This window comes from Aulonocara sp. 'chitande type north' Nkhata Bay, linkage group LG5 (assembly GCF_057382095.1).
Source record: "Aulonocara sp. 'chitande type north' Nkhata Bay isolate Kocher_YH1m ecotype deep benthic linkage group LG5, A_spYH_male_GT1.1, whole genome shotgun sequence".
Classification (NCBI taxonomy): Eukaryota; Metazoa; Chordata; class Actinopteri; order Cichliformes; family Cichlidae; genus Aulonocara; species Aulonocara sp. 'chitande type north' Nkhata Bay.
Window position 1 is genome coordinate 47,125,200 of NC_141348.1, and position 15,291 is coordinate 47,140,490.

Genomic DNA, 15,291 nt, shown 5'->3' on the forward strand with positions numbered 1-15,291 from the left:
CCCAGGAGGCGCCCAGGGGGCATCCTTGTCAGATGCCCGAACCACCTCAGCTGGCTCCTTTCGATGTGGAGCAGCAACTGCTCTACTCTGAGCCCCTCCCGGATGGCCGAACTTCTCACCCTATCTCTAAGGGAGAGGCCAGCCACCCTTCGGAGGAAGCTCATTTCTGCCGCTTGTATCCGCGATCTCGTTCTTTCGGTCACTACCCACAGCTCGTGGCCATAGGTGAGGGTAGGGACGTAGACCGACCGGTAAATTGAGAGCTTTGCTTTTACACTCAGCTCCCTCTTCACCACGACGGACCGGTGCAGCGTCCGCATTACTGCAGCTGCAGCCCCAATCCGTCTGTCGATCTCCGGCTCCCTTCTCCCATCACTCGCGAACAAGACCCCGAGATACTTGAACTCCTCCACTTGGGGCAGGAACTCATCCCCGACCCGGAGTGGGCACTCCACCCTTTTCCGGCTGAGAACCATGGCCTCAGATTTGGAGGTGCTGATCCTCATTCCCGCTGCTTCACACTCGGCTGCGAACCGTTCCAGTGCGAGCTGGAGGCCCTCACCCGATGAAGCCAACAGAACCACATCATCTGCAAAAATCAGAGATGAGATTCTGAGGCCACCAAAGCGAAAGCCCTCCGCCACTTGGCTGCGCCTAGAAATCCTGTCCATAAAAATTATGAACAGAACCGGTGACAAAGGGCAGCCCTGGCGGAGCCCATCACCCACCGGGAACGAGTCCGACTTATTGCCGGCAATGCGAACCAAGCTCTTGCAACGGTTGTATAGGGATCGAATGGCCCGTAGCAATGGGCCAGACACCCCATATTCCCGCAACACCTCCCACAGGACACCCCGAGGGACACGGTCGAATGCCTTCTCCAAGTCCACAAAACACATGTAGACTGGTTGGGCAAACTCCCATGCACCCTCAAGTATCCTGGAGAGGATAAAGAGCTGGTCCAGTGTTCCGCGACCAGGACGGAAACCGCATTGTTCCTCCTGTATCCGAGGTTCGACTAACGGACGAACTCTCCTTTCCAGCACCCTGGCATAGACTTTCCCAGGGAGGCTGAGGAGTGTGATCCCCCTGTAGTTGGAACACACCCTCCGGTCCCCTTTCTTAAAGATGGGGACCACCACCCCGGTCTGCCAGTCCACAGGTACTGCCCCTGATCTCCACGCAATATTGCAGAGGCGTGTCAACCAGGACAGCCCTACAACGTCCAGAACCTTCAGGAACTCGGGGCGGACCTCATCAACACCAGGGGCTCTGCCACCAAGGAGTTGTTTAACTGCCTCAGTGACCTCGCCCCCGGAAATTGGCGGGTCATTCCCCTCATCCCCAGACTCTGCTTCCTCCTCGGAAGACGTGTCAGTGGGATTAAGGAGGTCCTCGAAGTATTCCTTCCACCGCCTGACAATTTTCTCAGTCGACGTCAGCAGCGCTCCGCCAGCACTATACACAGTGCAGGTAGAGCACCGCTTTCCCCTCCTGAGACGTCTGACGGTTTGCCAGAATCTCTTCGAGGCAGTCCGAAAGTCTTTTTCCATGGCCTCTCCGAACTCCTCCCACACCCGAGTTTTTGCTTCAGCCACTGCCCGAGCCGCATTCCGCTTGGCCTGTCGATACCTGTCGGCTGCCTCCGGAGTCCCACAGGCTAACCAAGCCCGATAGGACTCCTTCTTCAGCCTAGTGGCTCCCTTCACCTCTGGTGTCCACCATTTGGTTCGGGGATTACCACCACGGCAGGCACCAACCACCTTGCGGCCGCAGCTCAATGCAGCAGCTTCGGCAATGGAGACGCTGAACATGGTCCATTCGGACTCAATGTCCCCAGTCTCCCTCGGAATGCTGTTGAAGCTCTGCCGGAGGTGTGCGTTGAAGATCTCGTGGACTGGGGCCTCTGCTAGACGTTCCCAGCACACCCTCACTACGCGTTTAGGTGCACCAGGTCTGTCCAGCGTCTTCCCCCGCCACCTGATCCAACTCACCACCAGGTGGTGATCAGTTGACAGCTCAGCCCCTCTCTTTACCTGAGTGTCCAGAACATATGGTCGCAGGTCTGCTGATACGATTACAAAATCGATCATCGACCTACGGCCTAGAGCGTCCTGGTGCCACGTGCACTTATGGACACTCTTATGTTCGAACAGGGTGTTCGTTATGGCCAAACTGTGATTAGCACAGAAGTCCAATAACAGAGCACCGCTCGGGTTCAGATCAGGGAGGCCGTTCCTCCCAATCACGCCCCTCCAGGTCTCGCTGTCGTTACCCACGTGAGCATTGAAGTCTCCCAGCAGGACAACAGAGTCTCCAGGTGGAGCACCCTCCAGCACCCCCCCCAGGGACTCTAAGAAGGCTGGGTACTCTGAACTGCCACTTGGCGCATAAGCGCAGATGACAGTCAGGACCCGTTCCCCGACCCTAAGGCGCAGGGAACAAACCCTCTCGTCCACCGGGAAAAACCCCAACGTACCGGCAGCAAGCCGAGGGGATATTAGGATACCCACCCCAGCCCGCCGCCTCTCACCAAGGGCAACTCCAGACTGAGACAGAGTCCAGCCCCTCTCCAGGAGACTGGTTCCAGAGCCCAAGCCATGTGTAGAGGTGAGCCCGACTATATCTAGCCGGTACCTCTCAACCTCACGCACTAACTCAGGCTCCTTCCCCACCAGAGAGGTGACATTCCATGTCCCTATTGCCAGTCTTGGCAGCCGGGGGTCAGTCCGCCAGGGCCTCCGCTCCTGGCCGCCACCCAGCACACAATGCACCCGACCCCTATGGCACCTCCTGTGGGTGGTGGGCCTGCGGGAGGATGGGCCCATGTCTCCTCTTCGGGCTGTGCCCGGCCGGACCCCATGGACTAAGGCCCAGCCACCAGACGCTCGCCCTCGGGCACCCTCCCCGGGCCTGGCTCCAGGGCGAGGCCCCGGTAACCCTATCCCGGGCAGGGTAAACTGTTCCCTCGGTGTCCTTTTCATAAGGACACCGCTCTTTGTCTGGTCCCTCACCCAGGGCCAATTTGCCATGGGAGACCCTACCAGGGGGCAAAAGCCCCCAGACAACATAGCCCCTGGGATCCCTGTGACACACAAACCCCTCCACCAAGATAAGGTAGCGATTCAAGGAGGAGTGCATTTAACCACCAGCTAACATTTCAACTCATTCATTCATGATTAGTTAGTCGTTCCACTAGGTGGCACTCTAACCATTATGTACAAATGGCATAACAAACATTTCCGAGCTCGAGTCTCATTATGCCTGCGACCTTTGGGTGAGATTGGACATTGTGTTTTTGAGTAACAGCAGATTACTGCGTTTTGGCGAGTGATTGAGAGTCCACGTGCCGCTATAACCACCCCGTTTCCCTGAACGTAAAAAGCTTCGCAATTTAACAACACAAAGGTCTTTGGATTCCACACACTGAAGAATAGTTCAATCTGATGAAATCCCTTGGAGGAGTTCGTCAAAGAACGATGCCTGAAAAGAGGGGAAAATGTTGCCAAACTTGCACATTAATTTTAAAATGGCTGACTTCCTGTTGGATTTGGGATATTGCTCCAAGAGACTTTTTTGTACATCTTGATATCTCCTATAAGCTTACCAGGTTTCAGACTCATACATAAAACACAGAGCAGGGGCTGTGATTTTGAAATTTTGTAGGGGGCGCTGTGGAGCCATTTTGGGATATTCAATGAAAATGATCCCATAACAACAAAGCCTTAAGCACATTGGAGGTGTGCGCCAAAGTTCAAGACTTTTTAAACTTTCCCAGCCCCTCAAAAGCCACTTTATTTTTCATGGTGAACAGCGTTGCCACCAGGGTGCGCCGTTCAGTTTAAAGTCACAATTTTCGCACTGCAGCATCATGAAGGACTGATGGTGATATTCACCGCTTTTGAGGTGGCCACGATGAACCTGTGAAAATCAGTACAACAAAATTTAAGCCATGACATTTCCTGTTGCCACTAGGTGGCGCTGTGCGTATTCCCGACAATGGGCACATCAATCTGTTCAGGGCGGGTCTGACATCATGCCTGTAAAGTCTGGTACTGATCAGACTGGATTTCATTGAGTTATACTAATTTGTTTCTTCATGGCGTGACATCAAAGTTCGCCATGCCGCTGGGGTCACACCCTTTTGCGAAAAGTCACAGTTTTCACAGTAACCCAAGACCAACTCCTTAAGGCTTTCCTGGAGAAATTTGAGGCTGCAGATGTCACCCATCACAATACTGTACCCCAAAGTGTAAAACATGACATTTCCTGTTCCCACTAGGTGGCGCTGTCCCTGATGTCAAATATGGCAGTTGAAATATGTTCAGGGCTGGAGCCTTATCATATGTGTTCACTTTGGTCAAGGTCAGAAAATCTATGACAAAATGAGAGGCAATAAGATTTTCATGGCGAGTCATCGAAATTCGCCGTGGCGCCACGGCCTCACCGTATTGTGAAAACTCAAAAGCTCCGCAATTTAACATGGCCCAGGTGTGTAGTTGACACTGACCAAAGATGAAGCTTATACGACCAAATCCCAAGGAGGAGTTCGAAAAAGTTCGAGGCATGGAAATGGCAAAATTAGAGCCAAAATGTCACCTTCTCTTCCAAATGGCGGACTTCCTGTTGGGTTTGCGTCAATGGGCCCCAAGACTTTTTTGTTCGTCTTGGCATGATACAAATGTGTGCCAAATTTCATACATGTAGCTCAAACGATGTGGTCGTAGGGCTGCATTTAACAAGGCATAGGTGGCGCTGTAGAGCCATTTTCCAGTGCTCATATGTAAATGCATTAAAATACAAAATTTTTCACCAGACCTGGCATGTGTGCAAAATTTCATGAGTTTTTGAGCATGTTTAGGCCCTCAAAAAGGCCCTTGTTTTGCCTGAATAATAATAATAAGAAACGGAGCAGATACAATAGGGCCTTCGCACGTTTAGTGCTCGGGCCCTAATAACAATAAAGTGGAGTGACCAGTGCAGATTAAACAGAGTACTTGTAAAGCTGCAGGGTAGCTTCTGAGTGCGTCCTGTGGACTGTGTTGTGTGTGTTTAAGTGTTGTGGTTGAGGTGTCGTATGGCTTGGTGGTAAAAACTGTTCTTGAGTCTTGTAGTCCGAGCAGACAGGCTCCTGTAACGTCTGCCAGATGGTAACAAGGAGAACAGCTGATGTGCTGGGTGGCTGTGGTCCTTGATGATGCTGTGTGCTTTACGGAGGCATCGCTGGAGATAAATGTCCTGAATGGCAGGAAGCCTCGTGCCAGTGATGTGCTCTGCTGCCTTCACCACCCTCTGTAGTGATTTACGGCTGCTGGCAGAGCAGCTTCTGTACCAAACTGTGATGCAGCTCGTCAGCAAGCTCTCAATTGCACAGCTGTAAAAATTAGAGGTGATGTTGGCGTTCATGCCAAACTTCCTCAGCCTCCTCAGGAAATAAAGCCGCTGGCGAGCTTTCCTGATAGCAGTGTCTGTGTGAAGGGTCCAGGAGAAATCCTCTGTGATCTTGTCTCCAAGGGATTTGAAGCTGCTGACCCTTTCGACCTTGACACCGTTGATGTGGATGGGCTGGTGTTCTCTGACTGGTCGTTTCCGGTAGTCCACTATCATCTCTCTAGTTTTGCTGATGTTGAGAGTCAGGTTACTTTCCAGACACCACTCGTACAGTGCCATCACCTCCTCTCTATAGGCCGTCTCATCATTGCCTGTGATGAGGCCTATGACGGTTGTGTTATCCGCAAAATTGATGATGATGTTGGACTCGTGTTTAGCAACACAGTCGTGTGTGAACAGGGAATATAGGTGGGGGCTAAAGCAGGAATAAAGCAAAACGGACTCAGTGCTAACAGAAGGACAGCAGCTCACACACATACATGAGGGAAAACATACGGAGAACAGATTGAGACACAGACAATGTATACACAGGAGGTGATGGAGCCAAGTGGACACACCTGCGGAACACAGCTGAACAAAATATGAGACTGCGAATTGCTAAGTTAATAGCTAATGCTAGCTAGTGTGGTTAGCAAGCTACACCAACAGATGAACAGACATTGGCTAGTGCTACGAAACACATGAATGAAAAAGTATATTTTACTTCCCAAACTCCCAGATGAGCCTACCCTACAACTTTGCCAAAAAACCATTAAAAATACTAAATATGGGACAGTTGGTTATTCTAAAAGAAGATGATGCCATTCAAGTTGCTAAGAGGAATTGGTTGTTTTATGGTAGCATGTCTGTATCTGTTTGCCTATGGAAAGCCTAGTGCACCAGTGCAAATGTGCTTGTGTAGTTCTCCCAATAGCAAGTAGCTTGATGTGGATGAAGCTGTGAGACCCTGCGCACGAGAAAATGCTAACTTCCTGGTTTGAGACCGGATGTGGGGTTGTACATTTCCGGTATAGCTTTACTTTGCGGCCAATCGCTACTGCGAAGATATACTCCAAAATCATGTCCAAAAATGGAAAAAGGAAAGATCGCGTTAAGTTACAAAGAGCAGAAGGTGGGAACACTCACCACTGTTGTGTCATAAAAAAATCAAATGATCAATTTTGACGTTTAAAGAGTTTAGATCGATCAGTTGTTTACATCACTCAACACAAGCAGAACTGCATTACAAAATCAGAAGACACATCGTCCACATTCAGAAGCACATCTCTGTATAGTGACAGTTATTATGATTTAAACAGGCAAATGTTCAGCATTCAAACTACAGGTGAACAATAGTCAAACCAGATGTTCCCCCGTTATGTCGATATCAGCTAGTCAAGTACACACCTACACAGCATGTTAACAAACCGTGAAAAAAAAGCCACACAAAAAATGAATAGAGATTGACAGACCACGTGACTTTCGCGCATAGCATGCCAGGTACTAGTGGCAAAACAATCAAAGCAATGCATCAAACGCAAGCATTTGCAGCACCGCAAAACGTTCATTCTCCGGTTCCAATACCTTCTTGCTTTTTCTTTGCCCCCCAAAAAAGGTATGTACAAAACGAAGGAGTATTGCTGGTAAGGGTTTCTATACATTAGTGTTTACGAAGGGTATGTTGTGACTTACCTTCAAAATTACAGTGGTCCCTCGCTATAACGCGGTTCACCTTTTTCCTCGCTGTTTCGCAGATTTTTTAGTGAAAGTTTGCATGCTTTTTTTTACGTCACATTGTGTCCTGCGTCCTGATCGCTGCAGACGATCTCCTCCGTGACGTCTCTCCTGTACAGTACAGAATCGCTGCATCGATCGCTAGCAGTGTGACTGAAGTGCAGTACTGTATGTCGACGATGTCTACGAAACGTTTTGCACCATCAAAAAATAAAATTGGCTACTTGATTTCACCTATCCCTGGTTATTTTTAGAACATAACACCCGCGATAAACGAGGGACCGCTGTTTACAGATACTGAGAAATATAACATTTGAATCCCTTTTCTCTTTTGCTCTGAGGTGCGGGGGAAAAATATCGACAAGTCGATGAACATCATTTACAGATATATTGGGTAAATGCCCACGACATCTATAGAAATGTAAATCGCCGCTTGATTCATTCATTTGCTTAACTTGTTCTGGACGGTAAACAGGGCGCGAATAGGACACCGGAAACAAAGCTCCCCACAGGAGTTTCCGCACCGGAAGTAGCATATGCTAACGTGCACATAGTCTATTGTAGCCCACAAAGCAGTTGTTTGTGACACTGCCCCCTGGTGACAGTAAAGAGCTACAACATTCAGATGACAAAGCTGTGGGTATATTGTGCGCAGGACCTCAGCAGAACCAAGACGAACAGTTTGGAGAAGGAGAACAGTATGATTACGAGAAAGGGTCTTTAAAGTCACCAGGGACTGACCTATTGCTTTAGAGAGTTTTGCAGCAGTTTGATTGAAATGTTATGTTATGTTAATGTTTTGGTTGTAGAAAGGGAGAAAATAATCAGTAAAATTACATTTCAAAGTGTTTTTTGTACCAGGCTTCAGATTTTCTGATGTAAAGTTGGTCTGTCGGGACTGACTCCCTTTTGAGCTAGTCTCCAGCTATTTGTAGGTTTTGTTGCTTCCTGTTCATTTTTCAGCAGAGAGGATTTTCACTTAAAGAAAACTGAACAAAAAACAAAAACACTCAAAAGTACACACTGGCTATAGTTTTCTGGATCAAGAATTGAAAAACTTTAAATCAACTTATTCTTTTATTGTTAATACAAGGCAATTTTTCTCTTACCAGCTGCTTTTAGTGCCTGCATATAAATCCATTAATAACTTTGCCATAATTACAAGTGAATGTTGCTGGAAAAAGAATAATAATATAAAAAAAAGTGTTCATTTCTCAACTTAGCTGATGTGTTCATTACAAGGTTTTCATCACATAGCCGTATCCGGATAACTGCCTGCTTAATGTGCTTCACTTGGTGTTTCCGCTGAGAACACAGACACGGCAAGTACAAAACACCTCGGTCCGACAGACACAGTTAATGGTCATCACCTCACTCCTGCAGAAGCTTCATCTGATGACAGCTTTATGGAAACCTGGCCTGACCTTTAGCTCACTATTGCCATGGAAACAGGTTTATACCCATGTCAGCTTTTCATGTCAGCAGTGTGCTATTATGACAGTGTCCAATATAAAAGGTATACAGTTTTCACCTGGATGATCAGCTCATCTCCAAATAATTGCCTAAGCAACTTTTTTGTGTGTATTCTACGATATTTACACCATCACTCTCTGTTAGATTGGTTTATGTGCTTACAGGCAAAGAACACTGGCAATAAATCACTCTGTGAGTGATTTGCTGTGTTTTGAGGTCAGTGGTTTGGTGTAATTAGGCCAGACACAGTAAAACAGTGAGAGACGGCTGTGAGAGCGCTGAGAAAGAGATGGAAAAAATAGAAACAGAAGAGAGGAGGAGCAAGATTTTGAGATAGCTCCTGAGCTCTTTTTTTAGGCTAAGAAGTGCTAGCTGTATCTCACTGATACAATGCTCTCATACACAGCAGAGAGTGGGCCAGAGCCAAAGGGCTCCACACTGAACCTCGCTGCTTAGCCACGAATACTGCCAGGAAGAGTGTGCCACCTACAGGTGCCAACAGAGAGTGAAGAGGTAAACTGACATCTTCACTCTTTCACTAAACGAGCAGTGATCTTTTTTTTTTTAGATTTGATGTCTCCTTGTAAATTAATGGATAGTTTTTTGCTTTAGTCATAACCAGTAGACATATGCTTGTGTAGAATAAGAAGTTAATTTTAAGGAATACAGGAGACCATTAATCTGTAGACATAAATCAGAATGAATAGTTTTCAGCAAACATGCCCAAAGAATGCATGTCTAAGAATGCAAACATTCACTGGATACTCTCACTGGATACATAAAATAGTGGTTAGTTAGTGGTTATAAAGTATCACAAGTCAAAGATGTTTCTAAATAGTGGGTAGAAAATAGAAAAATTAAATAAAAGTAATCTGAGATTAAAATGTTTACAAACCAGAAACAGAAAAATGAACAAAGCCACAGAAGCGCTCACACTCCATTCCTCCTTTGCTTTTATTGGCTCTTCTTTTAAAAAGCTCATTGCAGCAGCTCTTTGTAGGTTTGGATGAGTGACTTGTGGAGCTATTTCCTTTTGGCATACCTTCACTCTCCTCTCATGACGAGACATTTTGGCTGGCAGGAGGGAAGATGAGTGGAGAGTTGGGGGAGAGCTTGGAACATTTAGCTTTATTCTAAATGAACAAATGCCAGGTGTCACATAAACTATAGAAATTACACACACATCCACACTACACTGAACACACTCCATCCATTACTTGTTACATTCCATGTTAAGAGGACATTTGTCAGAAAGGAAATCCACCCATGAATGAATCCCATACACTTTTTCTTCACTTCATCTTCAGCTCTTTCACCTCCTTCCTCTCATTTACAGGGAGGGCTCTCCACTGGACCAATCCTCTGTCTTTCCTTTTTGTTTTGTTTTCTCCAATCAGCTGCTCCCGCTCCAATAATTATCTTGCCAGATAAAAGCTGATGCATCCCAAATTATTTAAAGTCCATTTAAAAGATGCTTTATGAAGAAAAATAGTATTAGGGACTTTTCCAGTGAAACCACAGCCCACAGATGCTTACCAACTGTGCTATCCTCTTTTACACACACAAGTTATAAATCACGAAACACTCCTATTATGCTATGGTAATATAAAGTACTCTGAGTGGTCAGGGAGACTAGAAAAGCTTGATTTAATGCCTCTCCTTCCCACTATGAGTGTCCAAACATTTACTGCAAAGCTTTTCTTTTTTGTTAAACTCATCAGTGAGTAAGACCAGTGATCACTGCAGAGGTAAAACTGAAAAAGAGAAAAAAAGTGCAAATGAAACCACCTGTTTTTTAATCTGTATACTACCAGCTGAGTGCCTGGCAGACAGCTGACCCGGTTGTGAGATGGGTCCAAGTTCTCTGTGAGCAATTAGCATTCTTTTCTCCGAGGGCTGAACAGTTTTCAGGCTCCTTGTTAATATAGTAAAAGAAAATGTAATAAACTCACAGACACTTCACACTAATAGTGTTGGCAAATACATTTCTCTGTGACTGGAAGTTAATAAAGTGGACTTTTTATTGTTACTAAGTTCTTAATCTTTTTAAGCGCAATATTGCTTTAACTTTTAACTGAATAGGAGTTATTTTATACTGTACTTTTGTGTTTGGCCATCAAAAACAATATCTTAGTCACTAAACTGAGACAAAGTAGGTGGAAAAGGAGAAGACGTGGGAGAAACTGGTGCATTAATATAGCTCCAAATTATCTTTGAGAAGTGCAATGTGCAGCAAAGGTGCACGCCCCTGCTAAATGAGCCCTGACAAGCTCTCAGTGATGCCAGAAGGGGAAAAAATGAAGGGAAATGGAAAACAAAGCCTGAGAAACACTTCATCCAGAGCTGTTTTTTTTTTTTTTTTTTTAACATTTTTTGTGTGCCGCCTTTGACTTTATTTTTACAAGTCAGTTCTTAATCTGAAAACTGCTTTCTAGTAATTGGTCCTAATGAGGAACAAATAAAAATGTGCTCACTGCACGTGTTGTTATAGTTGTGTTGAAAGAGAACCACTCAGAAAACGTCACACATTTCAATCTACATACTGTAATATCACAAAATTAATAGCAAGTTAAATAAAATATCTTTAAGGAAACCAAAATATACCTGAAGCACAATGCTATTTATAGGCCTTTCCATCAAAGACTTCAGCTTTCCACTATGTGGCTATTTAATACCCTATTTATTGTACGTTTTCTCTATAAATACATCTTTTCCGCTGTCACCTCCAGTAACCCTGGTGTTATGTGAGTCTTGACCAGACGTTACAGGTCACCTTCCTGACATAATCCAAAACAAACAGTTGACAGGCCAGGTTAGAGGATTACTGTCTGACTTCATCATTCAAAAGACACTACTGCCTCCCCCTCCATTCATGCATAACTAATCACAAGTACACAAGTAAGCTTTTCCAGGTTACTGGATTTACAGATCCATGCGTGTACGTGTATGCGTGCATATATGGAAAATTTCTTTTCACAGTTTATTGAGCTCTTCCAGATTACCTCATTTGTTTGTGTAATTATCAGACAAAAGCACGAAAGCGGGGAATTCTTGTATTCTGTAGTTAAGTCCTGTTGCATATGAGGGTACCAGCCTCGGGTCATTTGAGTAATGACTCAAGTTCTCTCTCATTTGCTCTCTCTTTTTTCCTTTTTGTGAAGCTCTCTTCACCCATAAAGCATTTTGCTCTCTCACTTCTCACTTCAAAATATTTTGTGCAACATAAACTGATGCAATCTACTGTTTATTTTGAGATAGTGTGTGTGGGGGAAAGTCTCAGTGACAACACACAGGAAGCTGTGTTTTCCTGCAGTATAGGTAATACAGACATAAATATAAACAAAAGATAGAAACATTAGAAACATAAATAGAAACTTTTTTTAACTCATTCAATTAAATGATACAAACAAAAATTAACTACCTTCAAATACTTTCTCTACAAGGCAATTTGTCCATAATTTTTTTGGAAAAAGCCCAACAATTTTGCAATTCAGCCTCTGTACAGCACCACAGGGGATTTTAAATCAGAATGTGATTGTAGTACCGACCTCTGTGTTATTGTCATTGTCTATAATCAAGAGATGTCTCCAAATACGTAAACTGGGTTTACACCAACGTGCCAGCATCTGGTTATGTTCAAGAGCAAAAAGGAAGATCAACCAGAATAACAGGAAAACAAAAGTATGGGGAAAGAGAAACAGTCCATGATGTGAAGCATACCACATCATCTGCCAAACAATGTGGAGGGAATGTAATGGGATGGGCATTTATGACTGCCAGTGGAACTGACTTACTAGTGATAACTGACGATGAACACTACACTGCTGATAGATGTAGCAGGTCCCTTTGGGACATGGTCACCACTTGTGTCTTTGGGCCTTAGGACTCTCCTCTCGACTCGTACCAGGGTGGCTGCCTGTTGCCTCTGGTCATCTGGGACTCTCATCCTTTGGCTGTGAGCTCCCCATCTACAGCCTCCTGCCTTCTCCTGCTAGGATGGATGCACAGGGGTCGCCAAGATGTGATAAATGAAAAATACAAATAGAAATGAATAAATAAACACATAAATTTTTTTTCACATGAACAAGAGGAGGCTATAGAGATTTTATATAGATATGTTTAAAAAGCAAAATGTGTATGGTACCACAGTGCATTCAGATTACAATTATGATTGAAAAAGCTGCCATTCAGGATTGGAGCAGGATGGATTCAGAAGTGTACACGGCAATACTCTCTGCTTAGATGCAGCTAAATATTGCTGACCTAACAGCACTTCGCAGTGTAAGCAGATATCGACCCTGCAAAAAATGCAAAATAGGAGTTTAAAATATCCCAAGAGTTTCTCAAGAAAAAGAAATAGACTAATATTCAATGACCAAGTCGGTCACCTGATCTCATCGTGCTTTTCATTTATTATAAAGGAAACCTGAAAACAAAACTAAAACCAAAATGACCCAAATACAAGCAGAATGTGCTACAGGAAATGCCTAAAAGAGCATCTCAGGTTAGGAAATACAGCTTTTGGTGATTAACTGCGAAGGATTTTCATCCAAGTATTAGGAACAATTCTTAGTTTTAAAATTGTGTTAGTTTGTCCAATTAATTTTAGGGCTGTAATTCCTGCAGAAGTTTTGTAAGTTGACAGTCTGCACATTAATCACATCTTAATTGTTTCCACTGTGGTGGTGTAGATGGAAAAACTACAAAAACAGTGGTTGCGTGACAAATTATAGACCTTGCTATAACTGGGACTGAGTCAAAATAAGCTATATTATACTACCTTTCATTGTTTGTACATGCTGTGCTTGCTAGCATTAAAGGGATTCAAGTTTATTCTAAGTATAGTGTCTGTGTTCATTATAATCAGCCCCTGCACACAGTCCAACTGCATGGCTGGGAAGTTGGCAAAATAAGATTGCTTTAAATAACTGACAGTGCTTATGCTTATTACAATAACAGATCATCAGTGGAACAATGGACTATTGTGTGATGGATGTTTTGGTTGCAAACCTTTTGAGTTACTATAAATCAGAATATCATCACAGACACAATAAAAAACACACTAATTCCAAGTTGATTGGTGATCTTCAACCTGTGCTTTATGCTGTTGTCCATAAGTTGTTATAATGGTATAATCATTGGATCAACAGTGCAAAACAAATTTGGCTCTTTTTAAATTAAATTAGTAAACTTTTACATACAGAAATGATCTTAGGAGATAATCTTTCATTCATATTCATTTGAACTTGTATCACACAAATTCCACACGGCTTTCAGACAGTAAAAGTTCAGATTTAATGACTGTGCTGTTGCTGCCTGTCAGCGATGTTTAACTGCTTTCATCAAGGCTGTATATTATCAGTGTCTTGTTTTCTTTTCTCTGTAGCAACTCTGTCCCAGCGTGCCAAGGAAGAATGTCTTTTTACTCGTCTATATGTTTAACCATTTAGATGTGTAATTACATGCAATGTTGGGTGCCGTTAGCCAGAGGCCAGATTTACTCCAGTTCTCTTGAACAAAAAAAATTGCTCATGACTGAGAGTCAAAAATAATTACAGGCCAAGCAGAACAAGCGTTTATGTCAAACAATGAAGGCGGTTGCCATGTAAAGCACTTTACTGTACATTTATCATATGCATATATCGTATAGACAACAAAAGCTTGACACGAACAAGTAGTTTCACTTTAATAATCTCTTGCTAGCGCCTCCTGTGTCATTTCCATACCCACAAATATTGGCATCTTATTTATTTATAAGATGTAGCACTGTGATCTTTTCAGTATAGCTAATTTCATGTATTTATTTGTAATTCTTTGTTTGTGATTCAGGAGAGTTGTTTAGCTCAGAGATTAGCTAACCCCGTGCATTCTGGTTAGCTCATAAGATGCCTAGCAACTCTGCTAAAACTTTGGGCTGATGGAGCATGCGCATTAGCTCAGACTCATTGCTAGTGAATAGCTAATATCAAAACAGCTGAGCCAACAGACTTCCTATTTGCTTCTTGCACATATAAATGGAATTACAGTTTATAATCATACAGTTCTTTTGGAGTTTTAGATATCAGGCTTTTAGCCAAAGGTTTCTGAACATACAAACCTTCAGAAACTTGGATTTTATGCTACTAATGTTAGACATTGAAGGCTAATGACATGCTAAGACCACTTTAAACATAACATGAGTTCCCAAGTGTAAGATTCAGGCTGAACGATGACTGGGAAACCGTAACTTAGTTTATAAAGACCATAGAGCATAAATAGACGATCAGAAAAAGAAAAGAGAGGCAGGACTACACATACTGTACAGACGGAGGTAATGAGACACGGGTGAGGGCAGGTGGAAACAATCTGATCCTAGAAGGGAAAGGAACAAAAGAAAACAAACAAACAAACATTTCAAGTAAAACAGGAAGCAACCAAAGCGAAGTTAACTAACATCAGAGATCAGTTTTGATCTCTAGTAACTAAAATATCTGACTGTTTTGAAGTAGCAGAGTATGTAAAACAATTTAAGTACATCACTTTAAATTAAGTTTAGCCTAAGTAGTAAAAATATTTGAAAATGTGCTTAATTAAACAGGTGGTTAAACAGATCTGCTAATATTCTGGAAGAGCTGCACTCATCAACCTAGTGCCTATACTTTATTTACAAGTATTAGTCCATGTGCCATCTGTCTTTTCTGACATCTGGGCTGCAGCTGGAGCTGGGAGCGTTTC